We start from the raw sequence: 12,221 nt of genomic DNA, 5'->3' as shown, positions 1-12,221 counted from the left end.
TGTTCAAAATCTATCAAATTTACTAGTTCAATATCCCTGTGTCATATAAGCCATAATTTGCATGACTCAAAAATCAGAGTTTTTGTGTATTTTGCCTATTACTTATTTGACTTAAGTGCAACATTTAATTTTTAATTTTTATCAAATACTCACTGGCATATGAAAACAAGTCTCTGTATTAGAGTATAAGTTAAAATCCCCAGTATTATTTTTACAGTCAACTTTATGATGCAGAAAGGCATTTTTCATATTATCCTAGGTATCTAAAGCTATAGTGAATTCACATATATTATGTTTGAGATGCAACACCATGAATAAAGATGAAATTAGCCAAATAAAATAAATCATCTTCATCAGAGGTTTAACATAATTTGCATGGGATTGTCTCCAAATTAAACCATTCTGTCACTAGAAAAAAAATCAGTGAGGTCAATTCAAGTACGATTTATATAATTGACTATGCTAGATGCAAGACAAAAATGTTTGATTAAATTTCCTTTTTCATTAAAAGACAAATAACCAAAAATATCAAAATAAAGACACTATTTTGGTAATGAGTCCATTTTCCCAAGCTTTTTATATCTTTCTGTGTAATAGGACCACTATATGAAAAAAAAAAAAACTTATTAGGTTTCACAGAAACATTTCCTCTCAGTTGTAATTTTTTCTTTGCTTTTAAATTTTCAGTATTTGGCAGAAAGAGATGATTATTTCAGTCCATCTGTCTTTGGAAATTAATGCCTGTTTTCTTATTGTATGAGTTTGAATAGTATACACATATACAATATCATATCTTCCAGAGGGTCACACAGTACTGTGTATGATACAAGCAATGAAGATATGATAGCCCGCAGTGTAAGAAATTTGAAGTCCGATTTGGGCCCAAGCAAAGAAAATGGTGGGTTTTATAAACACTGACAGCTTATTTACACATTGGTAGACAATGATGTGCCAAGGACTATCCTTAACACATATCAACTCATTTAATCTTATATATTGAGTCATTTAATAGCCACCTCATTTATAGGCTATTATGGATAGCCTATAAATGGATAGCCTATATAGGCTACTGAAGATTGAATCACAAAGATATTAATTCCCACAACTAATAACTGATGGACCTAGAGTTTAACTCAGTCAGTACTACTCCAAAGTATGCTCTTAGGTCTCCAATGCATTACATTGATGATGTTGTTAAGTCTTAGGGATTGTCGAACTTCAACCTTAGATCTTAAAAGCAATGTCCTCTATGCATCTACTTCTGTTCTGTTTTTCTGTTTTCCTTCTAATTCTGTAGCACAGTCCTATTTTACATCATACTCAAGTTGCTATATTTTGGATGAAACTCATGTGCCTGATTTTCAAGGCTCAAACCATCTAATTATGTAATCTTATTTACACTTTCCCCAATTCTCATTCCCATCTCAAGACAGTTTCTTCTTTTTTTCTATGATGTAGTTCCCTCCATTCTATCATTTGGTCTATGCTCATCCCATTTTTGCAGAAAAACCAATTTCCCATCTAAATCCTACCACTTTGTTAATTTTGTTACATGATTCCTAGAAGCCATGCAGTTTTGTATTCCTGACTCTTCAATTGAATTGGATCATCTTGTAAGAGAATTTGATCTTGCACAATGATATATTTCAAGGGAATAAGAAGAAAGTGATTTATGAATGCTGATAGCCCAACCTATGTTAACATAAAAAAACAGTAAATATTCGTAAAAAACATAATACTATAGTATTCATATTTGGATAAGAAGTCATAGTCCTAATGCTATCTGTATATCTATGTCAGTTTCATTTTTTTTGGTATGTATATGTTAACTTGAATGTGTATGCTGCTGATTGACTTTACTTCAAATGTACAGTCCCATTCTGAGACACATGGAGAATGTCATTTCTCCATGTGTAAATCATTTCCAATTCTTTATATCTTGATAATTTTTTCCCTTCATATACTGTGATGGCAGTAGCATTCCTATTGAGAAATCATGATTTAAAAGCTTCTTCTTTCTTAGAAAAAATGATTTAGCATATTATTTTCAAAGATTTTTTTTAAAGAGAGAGAGAGAGAGAATTTTTAATATTTATTTTTAGTTTTCAGCAGACACAACATCTTTGTTTGTGGTGCAGAGGATCGAACCCGGGCCGCACACATGCCAGACAAGTGCGCTACCGCTTGAGCCATATCCCCAGCCCATTTTCAAAGATTTTGACATCAAGTTAGTGCTGGGGTCACAGTACATTTACGTAATATTTATTTTGATTTGCACACACTTTGCAATGACCTTTTGTCAACTTTAGGTGATTTTAAAAATAAATAATTTATTATCCCCAAAGTGGTTTTATTCTCTTTTCACCTACAGTATACATTTATTTAAACCATCCTTTGGTCAGATTGTAGATGTTTATATTAATTTTGAGTAGAGAAAAGACATTGCAGTATAGAAGCTACGTTCTCCTTCTATTGGCCACCCTTGGAAAATAACTTGGCCATTCACAGACCAAGTAAGACTCTTGTCAGATATGTATGAGGAGGAATTAGCTAATAAATTCAGTGGTTATTCTAAGCTTCCAGGCCTGAAAATCACTGGGAATAATTGTGAAATGTTGATGAAAAATTTAGAGCTAAATTCAATGATTCAGTAGGTCTAACCCACTGAAAATATAAAAAACAAATTTGGAATATAAAACTAATAAATTAGTGTTTGTTAAGGAGGATTTAATTTAATTTATATTTTTTACATTGATTTACTTCCTCTTGGAAAATATTTCTATTTTTGAAACTGGATAATATCCAGTTTCAAAATATAGTCAGTGGAAAATAAGAAACAGCAAGAAAGAAGAAAATATATTTAGGCTCATTTACTTTTTAAAAATTTTTGTTCTTTTTAGTTATACATAGCAGTAGAATCTATTTTTGTATATTTTTATAATCATGGATTATACCTTATTATAATTAGTATCCCAGTTTTGTGGACATAAACAATGTTGAGATTGACTGTGATGTATTCATATATGTACATAGGAAAGTTATGTCAGATTCATTCTACTGTCTTTCCTATTCCTAACTATCTTCCCTGCCTTTCATTCCCCTTTATCTAATCTAATGAACTTCTATTGTTCTCCTCCCCTCCTCTTTTTGTAGATTAGCATCCACATATAAGAAAGAACATTTGACCGTTGGTTTTTGGGATTGGCTTATTTCACTTAGCTTGATAGTCTCCAGATTCATTTATTTACTGGCAAATGTCATAAAACCTTTCTCTATGACTGAGTGATAATCCATTGTGTGTGTGTGTGTGTATCATAATATTTCCATTATATATATATATAATGTATACACACACACACACACACACACACACACACACACACACACACACCCCTACACCCCTACCCACCATAATGTCTTTATCCATTCAATTGTTGATGAACATCTAGGTTGGTTCCATAGCTTAGCTATTGTGAATTGAGCTGCTATAAATGTTGATGTGGCTGTGTCATTGTAGTACACTGATTTTAGATCCTTTGGGTATATACTAAGGAGTGGGACAGCTGGGTCAAATGGTGGTTCCTTTCCAAATTTACTGAGGAATCTCCATTCTGCTTTCCAGAGTGGTTGTACTAATTTGTGGTTCTTTAAACAATGTATGAATATACCCTTTCCCCCACAATCTCATAAACAATCACTGTTACTTATATTCTTGATAATTGCATTTAGGTTCATTTTCTGTTGCCAAAAAATATGTCTTACATTCCTCTGTGCTCATAATAGTGTTCAGAATAGTGCTTTCCCTATAAACATTAAATACTTAACCAAGTTAATTAAGAGCAGAATCAGAAATTTGCTTCTTCTTTGCTTCCTTATCTTACATATTCTTAATTTTTAAATCCCAAAAGTTTTCAGTTCTTGGTCATTGAGAAAGGAAGTCACTCAAATAGTGAACATAATGTGATAATCAGTTGAATTTTATATGGGAAAATAAAAATAAATTCTATTTAAAAATGACATACTTGATATAGGAATCTGGTAATGCAAATATTAGCTGCTATGACCAAATAATAGTACATTTAAGCGATGTTTAAAAATGTGAATTTTTTTTAAATTACATAAAAATTTACCTGACATCATGACTTATTTTGTTTGGGTATAGCTTGCATGGTTTTGTTTGTTTGTTTTCAGAGAAACTATTTACTGTAGCTCCTCCAATTTTAGGGCTTGTATTTGATCTCATCCTTTTTTAGGTAAAAGTGGATGATGATAAAACTATAGAGAAATACTTGACATCTTTCATGAGTTGACTTTTGAGGCCTGCCACTTATTAGTGTTATGCAAGCCATTCCCATATCTCAAAAGGGAGATTACTGGTCATCATGCAGGAGAAACGATGCCTCAGAGCAGGTGCTTACTAGGTATGGATGCATGTTCATAATGCCTGCACCCTTCCAGATGCTATTCCAGTTCTCTGCCATCCTGTGGAGTAGAAGCTGTTGCTACTAATGCAGGGATTGGCAGGCAATTTGCATTTTCAGGTCATATGAACTAGAATTAGAGAAAAAGTCAACAGGATCTAAGAGGGAGACTGTCACAGATCTCTTGGGCTACAACTCTAGAAGAATAAGGATACTTTTTTCCCCCACATTGAAAAATTAAAACTAACATTTTTGTTTTTATAAGGTTGAAATCAACCATGTTATGACTAAAAACAAATTCCTCCAAAAGACTTTAGTAAGGACACCCAATGAACATGACAATCAATAGACTGTTTTTTGTTTTTAATTCTTCAATTTTTTTTCTTTTTTTTTTTTTTTTGGTGATGCTGGGGATTGAACCCAAGCAAGGCCTTAGTGCATGCTAGACAAGTGCTCTACCTTTGAGCTATAACTCCAGTTCTTTACTTTCTTAAAGGTAATGTTTTCTGTCATTTGCCTTAATTAAAAATGATATTTACTGAGATTATTTTAATACTAGATATGAAATATAAATTTACATGAGGGGCTATTGAAAAAAGATTCTGGAGGGAAAAATACAATTTTTGAATTTATCAATTTCTTTCTTCATTAACAATGATGGAAAAATGAAATCTTTACTTATTTTTTGGAGCATAGATGCCTTCTCTATATTGCCTATTCTAGACAATATTCTATCTTAAAATATTACCTAAGTGATATATATGTACACATACATAGATGTGTGTGTATGTATCTGTATCATTTACATATAATTATATCTATTATTTAGAATACTTATTTTCACACCTATAATCCAAGCCACTCAGCATCACAAGTTTGAGGGAAACCTCAATAATTTACTAAGGCATTCTCAAAATTTAAAAATTTAACAAAGGGCTGGGGATGGACTCAGTGGTAGAGCACTTACCTGCAAGCTTGAGACCTTGGGTTCAATCCACAGTACTGTAAAACAAACCAACATATTTTCACCTCTTTATGTGTCAGCAAAATGAAGCTGTGAGGGGTTATTATTATTTAACATGTGGCCACATTAGTTAAAGAGGTTCAAAACTCAGATTCTTTTGAGTGTACAGCCCTTACTGCTTTCTCTGTATGCCACTGCCTGAATTTGTATAATTAGTGATATAAAGATTATCTGTAGCATTCAAACCAACTGATGATAGGTTGGATGAGGCAAACATTGTAAACTTGAGTTTTTCTATTTTTTCTCTCCATAACTCAGAATGAAATCATTGTCCTTACAACAAATACAGAAGATACTATGAAAAATAGAGTGAGGAGAAGAGAAATCAATGTAGAAGGGGAAGCAAAAAATAAGGACACAGTCATGGAAATTGACAGACAATCAAGCTATCAAGCACATAAAATTGTTATAACTTTCAAGGAAAATCATCTACCAGCACCATTAGTACCAGACCACAAACTGAATCAGCTTGGTGCAGAAAAGATGACAATGCAATTCAGACAATCCCTTCCAGCAACAGTTCTGGGAATCACCAAGATCATAATTTGCCTGCTTTCAAAGTTGATGAAAGTGTGCAAACTTCAAATAACAAACCAACTCAACACCTATCTTTAAATCTATAAATTCTGTAACTACCTTAATAGAATTGAGGATTCAGAGCACCCCAGTCATATATTCAGAAGACAGACTTGCCATAAAAGATCCAGCTTGTGCACAAGGCAATGATGATCCTTTGTCTCATATAGATGGAATTGATAAATATTCAGCTGCTTTTTACCTAAAGAATCTGCCACTTTACAGACAAGACTATAATCCCAAGCCAAAACCTTCAAATGAAATTGCAAGAGAGTATATACCCAAAATTGGAATGACTACTTATAAAATAGTACCTCCCAAATCCCTGGATATACTGAAAAACTGGGAATCAGAAACCATATGGTATAAAGATGATCAAAAGATACATGCTTCAGGGAATGTGAAGGAGGTGGCCCCGCAAACACAAGACCTTGTTACTTCTGAAGGCCCAGGGGAGCTACCGCTAGATTCTAAACCAAAGCCTAACTTGAGAACAGAGCAACAGTTGCACAGGGCTGTGAGCTCACCCGATGGTGCTGTGACTGATCCTCTGAAACCTCCCAGAATGACTAGAGACACTGGCACAGCTCCATTTGTGCCAAATTTGGAAGAAATAAACAATATTTTGGAATTGAAATTTAAATCTTGGATTTCAAATCCCCAGGCCTAACCAAGATCTTTTTTCTTGCAGATGCAGAAGAGAGTATCAGGTCAGTGTGTGACATCTGCAGCTGCCAAGAATGTCCATACTGTCCCTAATCATTCCCCCAAGGAACTAACCAAAAAAAAAAAAAAAGAGAGATGGAAAGGGACACACTACCTCCTTCAGAACAGACACTTTCTCCCTTGAGTAAAACTACTCAAATTAAAAAGATGGAAGATGACATCATCAATCAGAAACCTGCTGAAACCTCTCCTCCTCCTATAGCTCCCAAGGCTATGCTTCTTCTCGCTAGTCAGGTAGCAGCAGTAAAACTGGATATTTTGAAAACTTTTGGTGCCCCAAGACCTATTCAAGTTCTGCTCCTTCGCCATTTGCCCTTGCTGTTGTGAAGAGGTCACAGTCTTTCAGTAAGGCATGGCCCGAGTCACCCAGTGTGATTGCATCCACCCAACCTCCAGCTCACACAGAGGATGGGAAGACTTACTGTGTTCACAGGTGTACAGACATCCCACAAATTGATATGATGGATAAGGTTAATGTTACCTTTTAAAAAAATAAGTATTCAGATTATTATGGAACCTAGTTAAAATAGTGGATAACAAGCATGTTGGTATGTTTGTGCATTATTGAACTCTGAATTCTTATTAATAGGATAGCATGCTATTATAGGGAAAAAAGTAATACATAAATATCATTATTTACTCTGTATTATTCACATAACTTGATTAGATATTACTATAAGGTTGTCATTATATAATTGTATTATTAGTAATGATATTAAATTTCTTCATTCATAGGCTTTGTTAATTTACTAGTTTAGAGTTTAAACTATTTTCTTTGCTAATTCATTTTTAGTTTTTCTGGATGTCCTGGCTTACTTCATTTTCTCTTCAAGTTTTATAGTACTATATAATGCAATATAAACAGTGTTGGTTATATGAAACAGCAGTATCAAAGACTAGATAAAGTAACCCAACACCTGGGCTGTTCCTTTTCCATTACATTCATTCAACCTCACAGCTGACCATACATTTTTGCATGTAACTAATTCAAATTGAAATCAGTTCTAAAGTGTAACTTTCTTAATTCCCCATTTTGTTAAGGTCACTTTTTTTCAGTTATACATGTGTTGACTAAAATATCATCTAACTATTGTCTAGCCTTAACAACTTACCAAAAAATGTGTCATTGAGATGATGCTTAGTCAACTAAATAGTGTATTTTGCCAGGTTCAGACTGTATAGGCAATGAGGGTATGAAATTCATAGTGTGACTCATGATAATCTGCATGTGAGTTTTAAGAAATGTTTTGTGTACTTTTACTCTGATGGTGTTTAAAGAATACTTTCATATTTCTGTGATGGTTCCAGAAGTATTTTACACTACTTTTTCAAACATTCTTAGAGTAGGAGAACATTAACCATACTGCCAAGTGAATATTTTTCAGTAATTTTAAAGCAATATTTATAGTGGAAAATATTTACATTTATTATTTGTTAAAGCATCAGGAAGTGATGCATGATATAGACTTTAATTCTTGAGTTGGGAATAAAACCTGCATTTTTTCCATAAACTGGAATACCATTCCTAAACAATGGAACTTTGATTTAGATAATGCATTTTTTGAGTCATTGTCCAAACCATGTTTAACTCATTATTTTTTATGGCAGTTGGAAAAAGACATGTTTAAGATTACTTGATTTGCCAGTTAATTCTGATACTGAATATTCCTTCCTAAGAAGTTTAAGATTTTGATTCTTCAGTTTAGAAGTTACTAATGTTTATTTTTATCCTCATGGGAAAAATAAAACAGCCAACCAAAGTCCCCATGACTTCCTGAAACACAAAACAAATATTTACATGTAGTAATTAATACTCCTTTTTTAAAAGATACTTTAGATTTAACCACTATGAAATTGTCAATATTTGACTGTGCTTTCAAAAATAATCATTTTCCAACCTGTATGTTGAAACCATGAACATGGATTATTTTTAATTTTGTAGAATTTTCTGATTATTAGTTTGGCTCTTCTAGTCAACTTCATGTATTGGAAATATCAGTATTATTTGACTTCACACAGTAAACTGTATCCTTGAAAGAGAGAGACCATTTTTCTTCCTTAGCCTCCTCTGTTCAAGGGAAGGGAAGGTAAAGTAATGCCATTGTCTTCTAGTTCAGCTTTGGCAGCAAAGAGAATTTATTGGGTGAAGAAACAGCCATATCTAAATCACCCATTGGGCAAATGGTAATTCTTAAAGAACTATTGGTGTTAAAAAACGTTTTACAAAATTGAACTATTCTTCCCTTGGAATTCATATAAATATCGTGCATTTATTTTTGTAGCAAAATAACTCTGCACATAATGAACAAAATTCTCAACACCAACTCCAGCTGACTGCCCATCATTCACCCTTAAGAGACAAAGTTCTTTAACATTCCAAAGCCCTGACCCTGAACGGATCCGACACAGTTTACTGACTGCAATCCGTTCTGGAGAGGCTGCTGCCAAATTGAAAAGGTAAGTTTTCTTTATCAGATGGGTGACAGTGAGATTATTTTCAATGTTGTCAAACTAATACTTGAGGGAAACTTTTTTTCTAGCATTTAAATCCTAATTGAGAGGATGCCAGAAGTTTATTCTTTTATGTTAGGGGTCATTTTTGAATTATAAACTGAAGGAGTCCAGTTTTTATCCCAAATACAGATTGCAGAATCACATCGGTTCATAACCCACTTGAATCTAATGTATGAAATATGATATGTCAAGAGCTTTGTAATGTTTTGAACAACCAATTAAAAAAAACATTTTCATTTTATGTTCAAAATAGTCAAGTTCCACTATTCAGGATCCACATTATTTTTCCTTACATTCTTTTAAATTGTAATTTTGAGATATTTAGAAAATTCTTTAGTGTTTTTATTCACTAACGGTTCACAAATTGACTTTCAAAAGAATTTCAAAACTTAGGAGTTTATTTACTAAAAAGAAATCCCAAAGTCTCCACAATTGTTATGCACAAGAGTCATAGATTTGACCTTTCTTAGCCCTATAGATAAAAAGTGCTTTTTAAAACCATTTATTGTTGTTTTAAATAAATAAGAATAAGAGGTCACTGAGAATGAAACATCAAGATAATACATGTTATCAATATAAAAATTGTAAAATCATTCCTTTGTTAAATTTACTTTACTTGGTTGCATTTTCCAAAGCACTCTTGGGGAGCCAGAATTAATCTAGCTAAAAATGCTCTTTAACAGCTTGGCCTACAGTCTGTTTGTGCTCTTGTCCTTTATGTTGATTTGGTAATTTTATAAAGCTGAAAATGTGTTAATGGATTATTTAACTTGTTTTTTTGTAGAAATAACAACTCTCTGGTTTTTCATTTCATGGTGAAATGAACATTTATCCTTTATTATTTGTAATTTATTGAAATAATTAATGCTGAATATTAACACTTTCAATTAAAAAGAGTTAAAATATGCTAATTGTTGAAAATTTGACAGCTGTCCCATTTTAAATTGATGGATGCAAAGTATGTTTCTTTCTCTTAGGTTACTGTTCCACCAAATACGATATCTGTGAACGGGAGGCCGGTTATCAGCCATTCCATGTCCTCTGATGCCCAGGAGGGCCATTAAGTGTGGCCCCGCCACGGTGAACTTCACTGCTTCCACTTCACAGACCAGCTTCCTACCAACAGAGAACGGTGGCAAATGTATATTCAGATGTACACTAATATAATATCTATTAAAGTGTAAGAATTTGTGCTCTGGCTTTTCATGTCAAAAGAAGAATTATTAGAATTTATAATAACTGTTTCGTTTTTTTTTTTCTTAAGAGCTAAATATGCTGCTTTAGAACTTTCAAACAAGGTGTAAATGACTGTCATTTTTTTTCAAATGAGAAATAAGCACCCTTTATTGATATCTGTTACTGACACATTCTTTATTGCTTTTGTTTACTGAGACAAATATAAATTAAGATTTATAGACATATTTGTGTGACACATGAATAGGAAAACAGATCTGATATTTGTTGCATCAGTGTTAGTTTAATTGGAAACATTTATGAGTTATATGAAAGACTATTTTGTTCAGAAAGGATGATCTAGAAAACTAGTGGTATCAAATATATTCTGTTCAATTATTTTCATTTGAGGAATCACATTATGCAAGACATGTGTATTTTATGTAATTACAAATCAGTGTCAAATTTAGAGGAAATATATTTTAAAATTTTATAACATGGAACACTTTTGGTTTTTGAATGTTTAGAGCTCAAGTTGCACAGGAGAATTTTAAATATTTTCTGTATATAATTTATCACACAAATTACATATTTTATGTGCCAGAGCCTTAAACATCTTCCTGTGAAATGTTATATTGTGACACATTTAATATAGAAAGAGGAATAGGAGCTAGTTTATGTCCATATTGGAAAACTTCAGACTATTTGGAAGTTCCAAACATCCTGGTTTTAGTTAAAATAGGTCATTATTTAGTTCAGATGCTAATATTCTAAATAATAATATATATTTACATGAATACTAAAATGGTAAAGCAAAACAGAGCCTGGGGACTAGAGCCTTTTGCTGTCTTTTCCCTGCTTAAAGAATTGCTCATTCTAAAAGCTTTGTTCAAACAAGCTGACATTATGTTGGTTTTCACAAAAGCTGTTGGGATATGTGACTCTTTAAAAGGTACTGATTTTTTTTCCTATTTAATGAAAGCAAGTTATATATTGGGGGTGCCTTTTGTTAAAAATGTAATTTGTGCCTATCAGCATATATGTGTGCCTCACCTGATGAAACACATCTCTGTTGGCCAATAAACAAACAATTACTATATGGTCTACCATTCATTGGGGCTCCTGAGTACACATTTAAGCCCTGACATTCTTACTGCAAAACCAGGGACTGAACATATAAAATGTTTAGCATCACTCCTGATACATGGCAAGGACATCTGAAGGGCCAAATTTTGCTGTTCTTTTCCCTGAATCAGACTTGGAATGACACCCTCATAAGTAAATCAGTAGATAAAATGAGTTAATTTTTGAAAAATTGTGTTTGTCTAATTGGTTATTTGCTTGGGGAAAAAAATTGGATCTCTAATGCAAAAAATCATATGTTTGAGTTAAAGATTTATCATTTAAAAGTCATATTTTAAAACTTAAAAAGAACATATTCACTACTTTCAGACCTGAGCATGTGAAGAAAAATGTTGAGATAAAATGAAAAGGCACAGCCATTAAAGAAAGACACCAGGGGCAAAGGATGTGGCTCATATGGTAGTGCGCTCACCTGACATGTGTGAGGCACTGGATTCAATTCTCAGCACCACATAAAAATAAAGATATTTTAAAAATACGATAAATTTAAATCCATTAAAATGTGAAATTGTATGTACACTAAGTACTACAAAGTCAAAACGCCAAAAGATATTTTCAAAATAAAGGGTTATTTTATAAAACAAAAATGCAAAGAAAATCTAAAAGGCTGATAAACCAATAGAAAAAAATATTCTTCATTGATG

General features: G+C 32.7%; 1 pseudogene across 1 annotated transcript in view; it reads left to right on the top strand.

Moving 5' to 3' along the window:
* The window catches only part of LOC143640459 (cordon-bleu protein-like 1), a 32,611-nt pseudogene extending 20,971 nt beyond the window's left edge, over positions 1-11,640 (top strand). The window contains exons 7-10 of the transcript XR_013154931.1: positions 801-898; positions 5,675-7,217; positions 9,030-9,208; positions 10,239-11,640. The product of XR_013154931.1 is annotated as a cordon-bleu protein-like 1 (transcript). The remainder of the gene's footprint in view (positions 1-800; positions 899-5,674; positions 7,218-9,029; positions 9,209-10,238) is intronic.
* Positions 11,641-12,221: the final 581 nt, after the last annotated feature.

This window comes from Callospermophilus lateralis, unplaced genomic scaffold (genome assembly GCF_048772815.1).
Source record: "Callospermophilus lateralis isolate mCalLat2 unplaced genomic scaffold, mCalLat2.hap1 Scaffold_2916, whole genome shotgun sequence".
Classification (NCBI taxonomy): domain Eukaryota; kingdom Metazoa; phylum Chordata; class Mammalia; order Rodentia; family Sciuridae; genus Callospermophilus; species Callospermophilus lateralis.
This window is presented reverse-complemented; position numbering and strand designations above follow the sequence as displayed.